Raw genomic sequence first — 17,665 nt, forward strand, 5'->3', positions numbered from 1 at the left:
CGCGAAGTTGTTGGGAGCATCGCAAAACTATCGAATCGTCATGTTTTATAAAAATTTAAGGTAGAAAATAATTGTTCTATTAAAATTTTATCAAAATAATATTGCTGAAATATTGATCAAAGGTCTTAGGTTTAAGACTTTTATTTCATTATCAAGTGTTGATTTATAGATTTACGTTTTTTGTATCCTTTAATTGCTAAAATGAACTGCTCTTACGCCATTTTAAAACTATTGAGAACCACAAAGCTTCTTACAAAATCAAAATTTTGCTTGATTGCGATCGTTAGAAAAATTATTCTTATACACAATAGATTGCACTTGTAATGAAAATCTTTTTTTTGTTTTTACAAGAATTAATGCGATACTTCTTCATAGCGTTCAAATGACATCAGAACGAATGTTATTGAACATAACTATTTGATCATCGCAGTACTTGGCAGTTACATCATTCGTTTGTATCAACTTAAACAATAAAGCATTCGTAACTGACAGTTCCATTAAAAAAGGTAAACTAGAAATTTCATACTGCAAAGTAAAAAAATTATTAAAAGCACGGTCTGCTGTAAAGTTTTATATACCGTCGATGGGGGTGACAATGGGTCTAGGGGGTGAGATTGGGTCAAAACGGAAAAATATGTTTTGTGAAATATTTCAGCTAATAACACTGATATTACTAAAATAAATAATTCATATGTTGAGGAATATATTATTACACATAATTCATAACAATATACATTTTTAGAAATAGTAGTTGTCGTGTACTGCATCAATAAACTTGCATGTTGAAACTAGATAAAATTTACAACATTAAATTTTTCCTGTATAAAGTATCACGCATGTACTCTAGCCTCTATCGTTGTATTAGTAGAATGTTGAAAGTCTTTTCATTACACATCACAGGTATTTTCCGGAATCTGTTTGATTTTCCCACAAAAAAATCATTTTTTTCGGTACGATGTCTAAAACATTGAAAATGGGGGTGAGATTGGGTCAAGCAGGAACGATAGTAAATGAAATTCCAAGTCCACTTTTTTGACATTTAACGGTGCCGAGTGTTCTCTTTTTTCATTAAGATGTGTTTATTCTTTCTAAATACAGCATCTCTGAAAAATCAAACAAGTCTACTTGAGTATTCCGTGCATTGAATAACAATACAACGCATTTTGACACCTTCTCAAACCAGCAACTGTGTTTCTTGCGCAGCAACATCGTAAATTTTTATCAAAAGGGTTTTTTTTTCTAAATTTGATTATTTATCAGTGTTTTCATATAATAGAAACATCTCACGGAAGTACAAATGAGTTGGATTGCTGAAATACTGGGATTATGACGTCAACTTCTGCCTGAAATTTATTGATCGTGGAATGTCGCACCGAAATTTTACTATTTGCGAAGGTTTAAAATAATCACTATTTCAGTACACCTTTGGGGAAACTGGAAGGGCTTTATAGCAATGGGGATGAGACTTTAAAGACAATTTGAGGGAAAAACCAAGAAAATTTATGTAAACTTGCCGATATATGTGGGGTTAACATATTTTTTCTCATAGCTCTTCAATTTTCAGTATAATCTTTCTTTTAAGTGGGTTTATCATACTTGTGAAACATCTTAGATATCTTTTTGTCTTGTTAGCATCGTTTTTTGTCAATATTTTTCAGTTGTGAATGGTTTTGAAATCATATTCTCAAAAACAAGTTATTTCAATTACAGTGACCCAATGTCACCCCCTCTATGGGGTGAGATTGGGTCATTTTTCATTCACTTGTGGTGCCGCTGTGAATAGATATTTGTCTTTAATTTTTTGAACAGTTGTTAATGTACCATCAAAGTACATACACACCAAATTTGAAGTTTATTGGAGTTAAATTGCGATAGTTATTCAAAAAATATATCGCACATATCCCTTTTTGACCCATTGTCACCCCCAACGACGGTATGTGTAAAGTGTTTGAACTTAACCGTTTTCTATTTTATGTTTATCAATGAAAAACGTTGAAAAATCACAATGGACAATAATTATAGAATCAGTTGAAGATTCATTAAAAAATCATTTTTTACGATTATCAAATCAATATTGACTTCTAAAAGTGTCCAAAGTGGCCCCTTTTTGTCTTAAAGGACACACATTTTTTGCTAATAATGCAAAATTTTTATTGCTTGATGGATTTGACTCATACTTTGCAAATTTGCTACGTACATATACAACTAAGAAACATGCAAGAATTATTAAAACCCTGCCAAAGTTCTTAGAGCTAGAAATTCACAAAGTTGAAGAATGTTAAGTCAATAGAAGCCTCGATTGGCGGTATACATATTTTTTTTTTGCTCTAAAACCTCTCTAATAAACGCAAAAAAAATGTTTTGTTTTTGCTATCTATTAGAGATTGCCTGGTTTTATATTTTATTGAACTGAACCCGGCTTACGGGTCATGCACAAATTATGTCACGCTCCAAGCGGGGAGGGGGTGTAGCCAAGCGTGACAAGCCTTATAAAATTGCGAAGGATTCATACAAAAAGTGTGTCAAAGGGGAGGGAGGGGGTCGAAAAAGATGAAATTTAGCGTGACATAATTTGTGTACCATCCCTTATACCATTTTTTCAAACCCGTATCCGACCCGAACCCGAGACAATAATTGATTATCAAACCCATACCATACCCGAAACCGAAAAAACGCCACTGTTTAAACTTGAACCCGATTTGTTTTTGGAAGAAACACCCTAATAAAAATCGATTTTGAAAAAATAGTATACATATGCATTCATCGTTTCTGATGAATAAGGACGCGTTCCGATTGTAGATCTGTTTTAATGCTTACCAAACCCGACCCCTATCCGATATTTTTCAAGCTCGAATTCGACCATTACCCGATATTTATGTTTTAGCCTTTCAAATCCGACCCGCTCCCAAAACTGAACAAAATAAAATTTTCAAGCCCGAACCCGACCATCTCTACTACTTATGTATGTAACGCAACATCAGCTGCACAACTTGCGGAATCAAACAGCAATGCTATGGATCGAAAGAATGAATGCAATTTCGCATTCAGTTGTGAACCAAGAATTGAATCACTTGTGAATGTTTGAGTGACAATCCTGCGATCCAAAACAAACACGTGAACTACGATCGCTTTGATTCATTTCTTTTTGCGTTAGTCATTCGCTGTGCTCATTCTTTCGGTAGTTCATCTGTATTGAGAGTCGTAGTGTTCCATTGGGAGAGGAATCATGCGACTGCGAATGAACAGTTGGAGCCTGACAACGCACCGAACGGATTCATAAAGAAGAACGTGAATGAATGACTTTTCCCATGCCTGCTTACATCTAGTGATTGGAACGAAGAAATCAAACAAAAAATACGCCCAATAAGCAACAAAAATAGCTTCCAGACACTTTAAGCACAGACAAACAGACGTCACACTCTCATCGCTGTCCGTCGACCATCTTTTTAACGATCGATTCGAATATCTGGTAGGTGGTCAATCGACCACCCGCAGCGCTCGCGTCGTTTTTGTTCGTGTTTGACGTTTACACACTACCGCCACCTGTTGGTCCATCGGCCAACTACAGTGTTTTTAGCATTGGGCGTACATGTTTTTCGCGACTATGATTTTGATCGAGATTTGTTCCAAGTGTTACGTCTGTTTCTCTGTGCTTTAAGATTGCATACAGTATTGGAAATTACATTTTAAGGTTTTAATAATAAGAAATTACATTTTAAGCTGAAATACATTTTAAAAAATCAATTGAAAAATTCGTATTCAAAATAAACGGTTTATGCGAGTCAGTGCACAGGTAATCTAAATCCTCACGGGACGCCTCTGGGTGGTAAAATGAACACCTTGCCTTATATCGAGAAAAAAACAAATTTCGATAAATTTATATCAAGCACGGACGATTTATAGCATAAATCAGAGGGTTCGAGTTGATACGTAGGTTAATTGAAGTAAAAATATTAACGAAAACTAAGATTTAAGAAAACCACGTTAGAAAATTAGAACTGACGTAACTTTTAACTCGGAAGACTTGAGGTTTTTCAGTGAGGTGGATATCGTTATGATATGAGGTCAAATTTGATACCTTTAGAATTCTATTTAAATGGGTTACAATCATAAATGGATACATTTTCGATAAGGCAATAAAAATTTTCAGAGATATTTGTTTTGCTCACGTTTTTTGCATGATGTTCATTTTACCACCAACAGCTGTTCATTTTAGCAACATAGTGCAGGTAAAATGAACATTTACATCTTTCTTTGCTAGCGACAAAAATATGTGAAAAATCAGTTATTTTAGTCTGAATTCGTGTTGCTGCTACAAATAACATCCCTGTGTTTGATGATGTGGGATAGAACTATACAAATTCCTCGTTTTTCTATCAGAAACAAGATGATATCCTTAAGGTGTTCATTTTACCACCCCTTCCCCTATCCATATTCTATCACCATCAGTGCACTTGTGATGGAATAACCAGCATGATGTTAACGGTATACAGAATGATCTGAGTTGTATCGCAGTAGGCCTGTAGAAATCAACAAATTTTATGTCTTGATAGTGACAGCGAGCAACTCTGACTGCCACCTGATTACTTAAATTGGAACTTCCACAGTTATTAACTGAGAGCTTTCTATGCCAATTGACCATTTTTGCATGTGTATATCATGTGGCAGGTACGAAGATACTCTATGCCCTGGGAAGTCGAGAAAATTTCCAACCCGAAAAGATCCTCGACCGGTGGGATTCGAACAAAATTCATTAGAGTTTATCCACAGACAAACAGACGTAACACTTAGAACAAATCTCGATCAAAATCATAGTCACGAGGACATGTACGCCCAATGCTAAAACCGCTGTGTTTGGCCGACAGGCCAACAGATAGCGGTAGTGTGTAAACGTCAAACACGAACACAAACGATGCAAGCGCTGCTGGTGGCGGATTGGCCACCTACCATATTTTTGAATCGATCGTTAGTGGTCGATGGACAATGAAGAGAGTGTGACGTCTGTTTGTCTGTGGTTTATCTCTACTACATGTCATCTGACATTAGGGGTGGTCCATTAATTACGTAAGGGTTTATGGGGGGAGGGGGGTTCTAAAAACCTCCAAAATTGTCTTACATAATTAATGGACAGTCCCTTAGCCTTCCCTGCTGTAACCCTTGTAACGTTCATTTCGAATTTAGTTAATTTCGAGCATAAATTACACTGTACACAAAAGCGATTAACTCGAACACGCCCTTTGAGAATACGATTCACATCTGTCATCATCAGTACTACCACAACACAGGAAAAAGTTTGTTTCCGCTGTGGCAGACAAAAAGTGCACTGGCAGCAGCAAGAGAAGAGGTGCTAGTGCTCGAAGCTGCCGAGATAGCTGCCTCCTCGTGGCAGACTAAGTTGATCGAAGCAAATCCTTGCCGACACGGTGCCAGGACGCGCGGACCAAAGGAAAGTTCCAGATTTCGACGGGACAGCAGCTAACGGGATTCGGACCGCCTAGCCCGGATCAAGGAAAAAACGCCAGCACACGCGCTGCGGGACCGGTGAGAAGAGCACGGCTGTGTTCAGGGACTGTGCCAAGGTAATTTAGATCGCAATGGCCGTATAACATGGATTGTTAACCACCGACTCTCTGCCAAAATAGGAATCCGTTCCGAGCATCATCCGGCAAAAACCAACGGCAAAAAGTAGCCAGGACAAGGAAGTTCTGAAGGAACTAGCGTGAGGTAATTTTGACCGACATTAACATGCGCGTAACGTTTTGTGACGATTTCCCGTTCCACACAGAAGTCGACCCTAATCTCCAACCGTCCGTTTGGGAACGAGGAAAGCGCTGAGAAATACTCCGAAAAAGCGTCCCAAATCCACGGGTGAGTCACTCTAGTCGGAAGCGTCCGCATGTTACTAATGAAGGCCGTTTAGGGCGCTTTTTTTCTGTTACGTTTCAATCCGAGGCAGCAAAGCATCCAATCCGGACAAGCACTTGGCCGTGGGAGATCCTGGTGAATCGCTGGATCGAGGACCTAACAGATCTCGGTTGTCGGCAAGAGATCCAAACCCGTCGGCCAGAACAAATACCTGTCTGGTGGCATTCACAGAGTGGTCGGTGTCTGCTAACGGAGGTTCATCGAACGCGAACGTAGCCAAGCTCCACAGTGAGGGGCATTTAGAGGAACGGAGGCGGTGCAAAAAGGTCCGAACAGCGAGACTGTCGACCATTGTCGGCGCGAAGAAGACGGCGAGCTAGACGAGGTGACGAACTCTAGGGAGAAGAAGCCGTGAGTACACTATAGCATGCGCACAAGTGATGATCGCCCGCAGGGCAAGAAGGAGACCATAATCTGGCCGAAGACCATAGCATAGGGCATTAGCGTAGGAGTTAGCATTATCGCAGGCGTGTGATAGATGTGTGTGGGAGCGCTAAAATACAGAATGCTTCGAAATTAATTTTGTGGCTCTATATTCTTTTGGTTTGAGGGAAAAACCCAACATTGGCGCCCAACCAAAACGAGCCCGTAGTATTATTATCTTATAGAATAATACTCAAAAATTTGTGAGAAATTTTGCTTTGTCCATTTGGCTAACTTTTCGTGTTGAAGATACTTTAGACAGTATGGATCCTTTATACCTCAGTGATGAGGAGCTAAATTACGAGTTGGCTTTGCGCCGAAGCAACCAACCTACTTCTGCCACACGCAGAATCAAAGGCACGCAGCTCAGAGCGCTGATGCAAAAAGAGTTTGCCGAGAATGTAAAATACACCTCATCCGAGCATGCAATGCCGGCAGATGTGAACATTCATCGTTGTGAACAGCAAGTCAGACTACTGATTCCAATGATTGAAACGGCACTCAAAAGATGTAACACAGATTTCCTAATCCAATCTAGATCTCGTATGATTCATTATCGAGATCGTCTGTCAATTGTGAAACCTCCGGCAGACCTGATCGATATGCACGCGTCAGTGTCAATGCAAGTGAAGTTCTTAATAGAAGACATCAGTGACAGACTTGGTGATCCGTTGATCAGCACGAGTAGTCAACAAGTGTCACAACCAGCGGAAGGAGCGGGATCGCTGGAATATCAACAGCACTACAACACTCTTCTATCGCCGGAAAGAGAACAAAACCAGCATCGAATCAACGAACCACAGAAGGCAGCAGCGCAAACGGGTGTTGTGAACAGGCAAAGCAATGAAGGGCTGAACAACGACTTCATCCGTGCGACGAGTTCGCCGATTAGAGCAGGCAGAGGAAGGGGACGTGGAGTTGCGATCAATCTCTCACTACCTGGCAGGAATTCTTCGCAACCGAGAGGCACACCTCCTCCAGCTTACCATCGAGCTGGACCAGAAATAGCTCACGACAGTACAACCGATCGCTTGAGAGATGAACTGCTCATACAGCTACTACAACGAGAACAACACACGCAAGATCGGCAAGACGCAGGGAGAGGTCTCAAAGCAGTTCACAACTGGCCATTCAAGTTCAAGGGCGAAAAGGACACCACATCTCTCAACACCTTTCTCGACAGAGTGGAAACATTCGCACGGTCAGAAGGCCTTTCCGATGATACGCTGCTGAAGTCCATCAAACATCTACTACTAGACGATGCGTTGGACTGGTATGGACGAGCGATATCGCAGAACCTGCTGGTAACATGGACAGCTTTCAAAAACGAGATACGGAAGGAATATCTGCCAAGTAGTTACGAGCAGATCCTCAAGTTAGAAGCCATCTTCCGATTCCAAGCTCCGGATGAGTCTTTCGCAAAGTACTACCGTGACATATCCGCATTATTCCGCTTCATACAACCACCAATGAGCGAACAAGAGAAATTCTTCATTGTGAAGAAAAACATGAATGCGGACTATGCAACGATTGTTACGGCAGCGAGACCACTCTCTCTGCAAGACATGGTGGAAGTGTGTAGCAGCTATGATGAAACGCGCATGCTGTTAAACCGTCAGAAACGAGTTCCTTTTCCGCAGAGCAGTCTGCTAGAACCGAACTTAGCAACGCCAGCGAATCGCCCAACGCCGTTAAATCGAGGAAATCCGCGGTTCGGGCGAGTGCACATGCTGAACTCAGAGGAGGATTTTAGTCCTCTAGAAGCTTGCAGCTGTCAACCACAAGCCCACCCAAGCAAAAACGCGAACGTCAGCGAGAGTCAAAAGAAGTCAATGGAAACGCAATCGGCAGCAGAAAAGGACAACTGGCAGCAGCGAATTCTGGAACTGTCGGAGCAAGTGAATGCACTAAAACTTCGACAATATAACAGGGAAGAAAGACCACATCGCAGTCAGCATCAACAGGAACAAGAGCTGCAAGAACATCATCAGCAACAACCTGGCGATCAAAGGAGAACTGGTTTGATCTGTTGGAATTGCGATGAAGAAGGACATCGGTTCATGGACTGTCCAAAGCCTCAAGCGGTCATGTTTTGCTATCGCTGTGGGCACAAAGGCTATTCGCTGCGTAGCTGTCCGACTTGTCGAACAGGTCTGGGAAACGCTGTCGCGGGGAATCACTAATCGAGGGAAGGAGATCCTCGCAAAACTTCTACAATCCCTCAGACATCCCGAACCAAGCCATGATCAATTCCATCATCATCAACCCCGAAGACGACGAACGCCCGCATGCAGAGATATCAATCCTGGGGAAGAAGTTACGTGGACTGCTGGACAGTGGTGCAAGCTGTTCCCTTCTTGGCGGAAACGCGGTCAAGATCATCGAAGAACTCCGACTGCGGAAAGGAGAAGCAAAAGGTCAAATAAAAACAGTTGATGGTACCGCGCACAACATTCGCAACTTCGTATATCTTCCAATAGCTTTCAACAACCGAATTCAGACAATCGCAGTACTCCTGGCCCCATCGCTACCAGAATGCATTGTGCTCGGCATGAACTTCTGGAGAACATTCGGAGTAAAACCGGTGTGCTGTTCGTTAGAAGAAGAAGGCATCGAAATCGACACTAATCCGGAGACAGCGAAAACACCAGAAGAGGATTCGATGAAGGAGTTGACACCAGAGCAGAGAAAAGCATTACATCGAGTCATCGCAACATTTCCAACTGCGGAGGACGGTAAGTTAGGTCGAACCAGCCTGTACGAGCACCGAATAGATGTTGGTGAAGCAAAACCCAAAAAGCAACGGCACTACCCGATGTCCAAGTACGTGCTGGACGAAGTCAACAAGGAGATCGACCGGATGGTGACACTAGACGTGATAGAGGAAGCGATGTTCTCCCCATGGAACAACCCACTCGTGGCGGTTAAGAAAAAGAACGGGAACTACAGGGTATGCCTCGATGCGCGACATCTGAACTCGATCATGACCAACGAAGGATACCCGATTCCACAAATCTCTGCCATCATCAACAACCTTGGGGGATGTGCGTACATTTCGTCGATCGACTTGAAAGATGCTTTTTGGCAACTACCACTAGCAGCGGCGTCCCGGCCGTTGACGGCGTTCACCGTACCCTCACGAGGACACTTCCAGTTTAAGGTAGTCCCGTTCGGACTCTGCACGGCCAGCCAAGCTCTATCGCGATTGATGACGCATCTGTTTGCAGACCTAGAGCCTCGAGTCTTCCATTATCTGGATGACATCATCATCTGCTCTCGTACTTTCGAAGAGCATTTGGAAATGCTGACGGAGGTAGCGGCCCGACTACGGCGTGCGAACCTGACAATTTCGCCAGAAAAATCGAAGTTCGGCAGAGAGGAGATAAGATATCTTGGTTATGTGCTGAATCAAGACGGCTGGAAGGTGGACGATGAAAAGATAGCCTGCATCGTAAAGTACCCAGCACCAACAACCAGAAAAGAAGTGCAGAGATTTCTGGGCCTGTGTAACTGGTACAGAAGGTTTATAGCGGAGTTCTCACGGATCGCCGCCCCGCTAACCGAGTTAACGAAGACGAAGATAAAGTTCCGCTGGACGGCGAAAGCAGAGGAGGCCTTCTTAAACCTGAAGGCCGCGCTAGTGTCAGCTCCGGTGTTGATCATGCCGGATTACAGCAAACCATTCTCGGTAGCATGCGACGCCAGTGACATCGCTATTGGTGCGGTCTTAACGCAGGAGGTAGACGGAGAAGAACATCCGGTAAGCTACTTTTCGCAAAAGCTGTCGTCATCGGAGCGCAAATACTCGGTAACCGAACGGGAATGCCTGGCAGTAATCCGCGCCGTAGAAAAATTCAGAGGGTACATAGAAGGAGTGAAATTCATTGTGTATTGTGACCATGCTGCACTGTCATATCTACTGTCCATGAAAAACCCGACAGCGCTGATGAGCAGGTGGATCCTAAGATTGAATGCCTTCGACTTCGAGATCAAGTACCGGAAGGGAAGCATCAACGTAGTTCCGGACGCGCTCTCGCGGGTTGTAGCAGTAACCACGTTCGTTACAGGCGTAGATTCAGAGGACCCATGGTTTGAAGCCTTGGCGCACAAAATAAAAACTCAAGGAGACGATTACCCAGACTTCAGGCTGGTGGACAACGAGATCTACAAAAACTGTCTTTGCAGAGAAGGAGGAACAACAACGCATAAATGGAAGCGGATTGTGCCGTTGAAGAATCGCGTGGAGGTCATCAAGCGCTGCCACGACGCGCCAACGGCCGGTCATCTAGGATTCCACAAAACGCTAGACAAGGTTCAGTCTCACTTCTACTGGCCGAAGATGAGAGAAAACATAGGGCAGTACGTCCGGAGTTGCGAAGTTTGCAAAGCTAGCAAAGCGCCAAACTCTGCCATGATGCCAGACATGGGAGGTCTGAAACCTGCCAGAATACCATGGGAGCTGGTGTCAGTGGACTTCGTGGGACCTCTTACTCGCTCAAAACGCGGCAACACGGTACTGTTAGTTGTGGTGGATTGGATCACGAAGTATGTTATCGCTCATCCCATGCGCAGCGCAGATTCTGGAAAGATGGTGGAGTTTCTGGAACAGCATGTCTTCCTGAAGTTCTCACGGCCAAGAATCATCCTCTCAGACAATGGGAGACAGTTTGAGTCCATCGCGTTCAAATCGCTTCTGGCACGGCACAAGATCACGCACATGAAGACGGCCTTCTATTCGCCGATGGTGAATAACGCCGAACGCGTGAATCGAGTGCTGATCACCTGTGTTCGAGCGCTTCTGGATGAGAACCATGCAGGATGGGACGAGAATCTGGCAGCGATAACAGCAGCCATCAACAGTGCTAAGCATCAAGTGACGGGAGTGAGCCCGCATTTTGCAAATTTCGGACGAGACCTGATACTCCATACGGACCTCTACGTACAAGCGAACATGAATACACCGGAAGATCCGAAAGTGGCACAGGACATGCGGTTGTCAGCGATGAAGAGAATCCAAGAGTTCGTGCTACAGCGGATTAGGAAGAACTACGAAAAAACGAAGCAGAGGTACAATCTACGCACGCGACAGGTGGACTTCAACATAGGCGACGTCGTCTGGAGGCGAACCTTCACTCAGTCCTCCAAAGCAGATCACGTAAACAGGAAACTGGATCCAAAGTACGTTCCGGCACTAGTGAAACAGATTTTGGGGAAGAACATCTACATGCTGGAAGACGTCGCGGATGGGAAGCAAGGCCGCTATCACGCAAAAGACATCAAGGCGGACTAAACGTTATTGGTTCAGCTATGTCCACAGGCAAACCCTGTCAACAATGAGTTCTACGCTCCGAAAATCCGTGCCAAATCGGGAAAATGGCACCAAGTCAGGTGTGATGAGCAACAACTTCTTCATGACTACCTCTCCACCTCGACAAGACCTTCAGCTATGAAAACACGACGTCCAGAAGCCTACGGAAGGCATGGGAGATTGGGACCCTGAAAACTTATAGTGAGTAAGGAGACTCCAAATACCAGCAACTGAAGCGACAACACGACAAGACGAAGCCTACGGAAGGCACGGGAGATTGGGACCCTGAAAACTTAAAGTGAGTAAGGAGGCTCCAAATACCAACGACGAAAACAACAACAACACGACAGGACAAAGCCTACGGAAGGCACGGGAGATTGGGACCCTGAAAGCCTGTAGTGAGTAAGGTGGCTCCAAATACCAAACAAGATCAGCTATGAACAACACCAGTTACGAGGAGTTCAGCTCGAGAAAGACACCAAGCGTGGAAGCAATGAAGTCACAAGCCCTGGATGGTGTACTGGCGGCAGCAGCAGCTGCAAATATCGATCAGGTCCAAAGTGTTACGCATTCCTGTAAATCTGTCAAACAAAGGTCTTCTCGGCACCTCGTAGTGTTCGGGCGATTGCATGGCATTATCATCCCGGGTATCACCCAAAAGCAACGCGACCAGGGGCGCGGATATTCCAAGGTAACTTGGAATTGTGAACCCTATTCTTGGACCCATGCACATCGAGGGCGAGGAAATGCGCTCTTTTCCGAACCAACTACACAAGCTATGCACTCGACTTCGCTCAGTGACTAAGCCATTAGGCACGAAAATAGGCAATTATAAGGAATCATACCATCGATGATGTCCTAGCCTTAAGTAATTTAGCCAATACAACAATTTACCTCTATGTTTCTTGTGTAGATGTAAGATTTTTCTAGTTTTAGTTACAACTAGACATAATCTATTTGAATGTTCCACTGTGGGACAGCTAGCATAGAGATGATGGACAAGAACTTCTCTAGAGACCATTTGCCAAGACTTCGTTGGCGTCTGATCAATTCATCTGACAGGACTCGCTGTCGTTAATCAGAAACTTGAAGCTTTGGATTATGTGTACCCTCTCTGGCAAGTGGTGCGACTTGCGTAAATTTAGTTTGGATTTTGGTGCCTCTTTGTATGTCTTGAAGTCTGTTCAAGCTAAACTACACGATCAGTTCAGTCTCTAGAAAACTTCTTAACGGAAGTGAAAGTTTAGAATTTTTCATGAATCGCTGTTACCGATTCATGAAAAATTCAATCCCCACAGTGAAGTTGTGTAACGTTCATTTCGAATTTAGTTAATTTCGAGCATAAATTACACTGTACACAAAAGCGATTAACTCGAACACGCCCTTTGAGAATACGATTCACATCTGTCATCATCAGTACTACCACAACACAGGAAAAAGTTTGTTTCCGCTGTGGCAGACAAAAAGTGCACTGGCAGCAGCAAGAGAAGAGGTGCTAGTGCTCGAAGCTGCCGAGATAGCTGCCTCCTCGTGGCAGACTAAGTTGATCGAAGCAAATCCTTGCCGACACGGTGCCAGGACGCGCGGACCAAAGGAAAGTTCCAGATTTCGACGGGACAGCAGCTAACGGGATTCGGACCGCCTAGCCCGGATCAAGGAAAAAACGCCAGCACACGCGCTGCGGGACCGGTGAGAAGAGCACGGCTGTGTTCAGGGACTGTGCCAAGGTAATTTAGATCGCAATGGCCGTATAACATGGATTGTTAACCACCGACTCTCTGCCAAAATAGGAATCCGTTCCGAGCATCATCCGGCAAAAACCAACGGCAAAAAGTAGCCAGGACAAGGAAGTTCTGAAGGAACTAGCGTGAGGTAATTTTGACCGACATTAACATGCGCGTAACGTTTTGTGACGATTTCCCGTTCCACACAGAAGTCGACCCTAATCTCCAACCGTCCGTTTGGGAACGAGGAAAGCGCTGAGAAATACTCCGAAAAAGCGTCCCAAATCCACGGGTGAGTCACTCTAGTCGGAAGCGTCCGCATGTTACTAATGAAGGCCGTTTAGGGCGCTTTTTTTCTGTTACGTTTCAATCCGAGGCAGCAAAGCATCCAATCCGGACAAGCACTTGGCCGTGGGAGATCCTGGTGAATCGCTGGATCGAGGACCTAACAGATCTCGGTTGTCGGCAAGAGATCCAAACCCGTCGGCCAGAACAAATACCTGTCTGGTGGCATTCACAGAGTGGTCGGTGTCTGCTAACGGAGGTTCATCGAACGCGAACGTAGCCAAGCTCCACAGTGAGGGGCATTTAGAGGAACGGAGGCGGTGCAAAAAGGTCCGAACAGCGAGACTGTCGACCATTGTCGGCGCGAAGAAGACGGCGAGCTAGACGAGGTGACGAACTCTAGGGAGAAGAAGCCGTGAGTACACTATAGCATGCGCACAAGTGATGATCGCCCGCAGGGCAAGAAGGAGACCATAATCTGGCCGAAGACCATAGCATAGGGCATTAGCGTAGGAGTTAGCATTATCGCAGGCGTGTGATAGATGTGTGTGGGAGCGCTAAAATACAGAATGCTTCGAAATTAATTTTGTGGCTCTATATTCTTTTGGTTTGAGGGAAAAACCCAACACCCTCCACGTGTACGCTTCACCAATGACAGTTCCTCTGTTGAATATGATCTGTCCATGAAACAAGCTATTCATGGAATTCCAGATCAACTTCGATGTAAAACCATCCCACGTATTTTTAACGCAAAGTACCAGAATGCCGATTCCTACAGGAGATATTTCACTGACGGGTCCCGTATCAATGAATCCACTGGCTTCGGTGTCTTCAATGAAAACTCTTCCGCCTTCCGAAAACTTCAGGAACCTTGCACGGTTTATGTTGCTGAGCTGGCAGCAATCAACTTCGCTTTGGGGATGATCTCAAACATGCCCGCAGACCACTTCTGCATCTTCTCGGATAGTCTCAGTTCGATTGAGGCACTCCGATCGATGAAACCTGTAAAGCATGCATCTTACTTTCTTACAAAAAAAGAGAGCAGATGTGTGCTCTGGACGAAAGATCATGTAAGATTACCTTTGTATGGGTCCCGTCACATTGCTTAATATATGGCAATGAGAAGGCGGACTCTCTCGCAAAGGTGGGCGCTGATGAAGGTGAGATTCATGATAGACGAATTTTACACGATGATTTTTTTCATTTAGTACGTCAAAGTTCTCTTCACGGTTGGCAAATCGATTGGCTAAATGGAAAACTGGGACGGTGGTTACATTCCATAATTCTTAGAGTTTCCTTGCGAGCCTGGTGGAAAGGTTTGGAAGTAAGTCGAGATTTCATTCGCGTGATGTCAACACTTATGTCCAACCATTACTCGCTAGATGCACATCTACACAGGATAAACCTCGCGCTGAGCAATATTTGTAATAGGTATGGTTCCGGTTATGATGACATCGATCACGTAGTTTGGCAGTGCCCGGATATGGACGCCTCCATATCCGCAACTTTTGGATACCCTTGCGGCCCGAGGTAGACAACCCTATGTTCCAGATGTGTTGGGCACCCGCGATCTTATTTATATGGTCGCAATTTACGATTTCCTTCGCTTGTCTTGTATAAAAGTTAAATTCTCTTGTGTTCTTTTTTTCTGTGTTGTCCCTTTTGTATTGGATTGAGGATCCTGGCCATCCAGCAGACGAATACCGACAAGAAATTGGTACCAACCATGATACCATAATCGAGCTACCACGTCATACCTCCCGGATGAGCTGCAGAGAACCCTAAGCTCAATCCTTACCATATCCTTCCCTTTCAAAATTGTGACCATTAACCTTCGGGCTGTCGCGCTGTTGTACTTTGTACAACGGTTGTGATTTATATGCTATCATTTTGCAACAAAGTTATCTATCGACACCAAACCAAAATGTATTCCCCAAGAATCTTCTTAAGAACAATACTCGACAGTTTTTATTTACAGTATGGTGCTTTATAATGCGGTATGTTCAACAAATGTACAAAGAAGTCGCATAATAATGAACGCACTATATACGGTTCAAGTAAACTACAGTTTGAAATCGGTATATCTCAAAATCCAGATAATTTAGAAACCTGGGGTCTTTAGTAAAGTTGTTCTGGAGGTGAAACGCTATCTGATGGTACCTCATTTAATTCGAAATTTGACCGCTAGGTGGCACTAGTCGGCATGGATGTTTTACTTTTGTTTTGCAGATATTTCAGAATCCTGGCCATTTAGAAGGATGGCGTTTTCGGTAAAGTTGTTTAGTAAGTTAAGGACTATCATTGTTCGAGCTAGTTGATTCAAAATGTTGCCACTAGGCGGCGCTCTTCGCTATCGGCAGAAAGTGGCCCATTAGATGGGCGAAGAAAAGCTTGAAAGAAAGCTTCATGTGCCAAATCCAACGGTTGCATCTTTATACTGCCTACCGAAGATTCATAAAAATCCCATTGGTATGCGCCCCATTTCCTTCAACGTCCGAACGCCTACGGAAAAATTGGCAGCTTGGCTTGTGAACGAAATGCAGAAGTACCCTGTGATGCACGGAAAAGCGTGAAAAATTCCGTCGATCTAGTGAACAAACTAGAAGGGTTCCAGCTAAGGAGAGGTGAGGTTCTGGTTTCGTTTGATGTTTCAGCATTATTTCCAAGCGTACCAGTCCCCGAAGCTCTGCAAAGCCTCCGACGACATTTGGAACGGAATATAGTCCTACCAAAACACATCGACGCGTATATTTCTGTTGCCCAGGTGTGTATGAACCAGATTTTTTTTACCTTCAGGGGAAAGGTTTATCATCAAACTTTTGGTCTCAGCATGGGTAGCAAACTTTCCCCTCTGCTGGCGGATGTCTTCATGAGCGACTCTGAGGTTAACGCTCAGAAAGAAAATTTATTTCCAAGAATTTGGTGGCGTTATGTGGATGATATATTTGCCCCAGTGAAAGAGCGCTACATAGACCAAACGCTGAATTTGTTGAACTCTCAACGTGCCACAATAAATTTCACTGTAGAGAAAGAAGTTGATGGCCGACTACCTTTTCTCGATCTGTTGATCAGTAGAAAAGAAAACAACACATTGAAATTTGGAATTTACCGCAAACCTACCTCTACCGATCAAGCAACGAAAAATCAACGAGAGAATACGAACCGGGACAATCGGCGAAGACCACAGCGACGTAAAGGGACTAGCGATTGGAAGCTCAGTACGTGGAACTGTAAATCTCTCAACTTCATCGGGAGCACACGCATACTCACCGACGTGCTGAAGGACCGTGGATTCGGAATCGTAGCGTTGCAGGAAGTGTGTTGGAAGGGATCAATGGTACGAACGTTTAGAGGTAACCATACCATCTACCAGAGCTGCGGAAACACACACGAGCTGGAAACAGCTTTTATAGTGATGGGTGATATGCAGAGGCGCGTGATCGGTGGTGGCCGATCAATGAGAGAATGTGCAAGTTGAGGATCAAAGGCCGGTTCTTCAACTTCAGCATAATAAACGTGCACAGCCCTCACTCCGGAAGCACTGATGATGATAAAGACGCTTTTTACGCGCAGCTTGAACGCGAGTACGACAGTTGCCCAAGCCACGACGTCAAAATCATCATAGGAGATCTAAACGCTCAGGTTGGCCAGGAGGAGGAATTCAGACCGACGATTGGAAAGTTCAGCGCCCACCGGCTGACGAACGAAAACGGCCTACAAAACAAAACGCAATCAGTCGGACATTGTCCCGTAGATGGGCCACATCGCGCCCGAAAGCGGTCGACAGAAAGGTAATTTTTAAGTTTTGTTTGACGATAGTAAGAACTATAAGTGTTGTCTCGCGTCGCGTTTCGTGAATGTCGTGTTGTTCTTACGTTAGCACAAACCACTCAAATTAATAGTCCAATTTCACTGCTGTATAGAGAAGAAAGACGTAGTCCTACGTCACAAAAATATATAGTATGTTACACTGATGGCTCCCATCTTGAAGGTAGAGTTG

General features: G+C 44.2%; 1 protein-coding gene across 1 annotated transcript in view; it reads right to left on the reverse strand.

The window, feature by feature from the left end:
- LOC5575437 overlaps positions 1–17,665 on the reverse strand; it is a 38,091-nt gene that overhangs the window by 19,186 nt on the left and 1,240 nt on the right. The window lies entirely within an intron of this gene.

Source organism: Aedes aegypti, chromosome 2 (genome assembly GCF_002204515.2).
Source record: "Aedes aegypti strain LVP_AGWG chromosome 2, AaegL5.0 Primary Assembly, whole genome shotgun sequence".
NCBI lineage: Eukaryota > Metazoa > Arthropoda > Insecta > Diptera > Culicidae > Aedes > Aedes aegypti.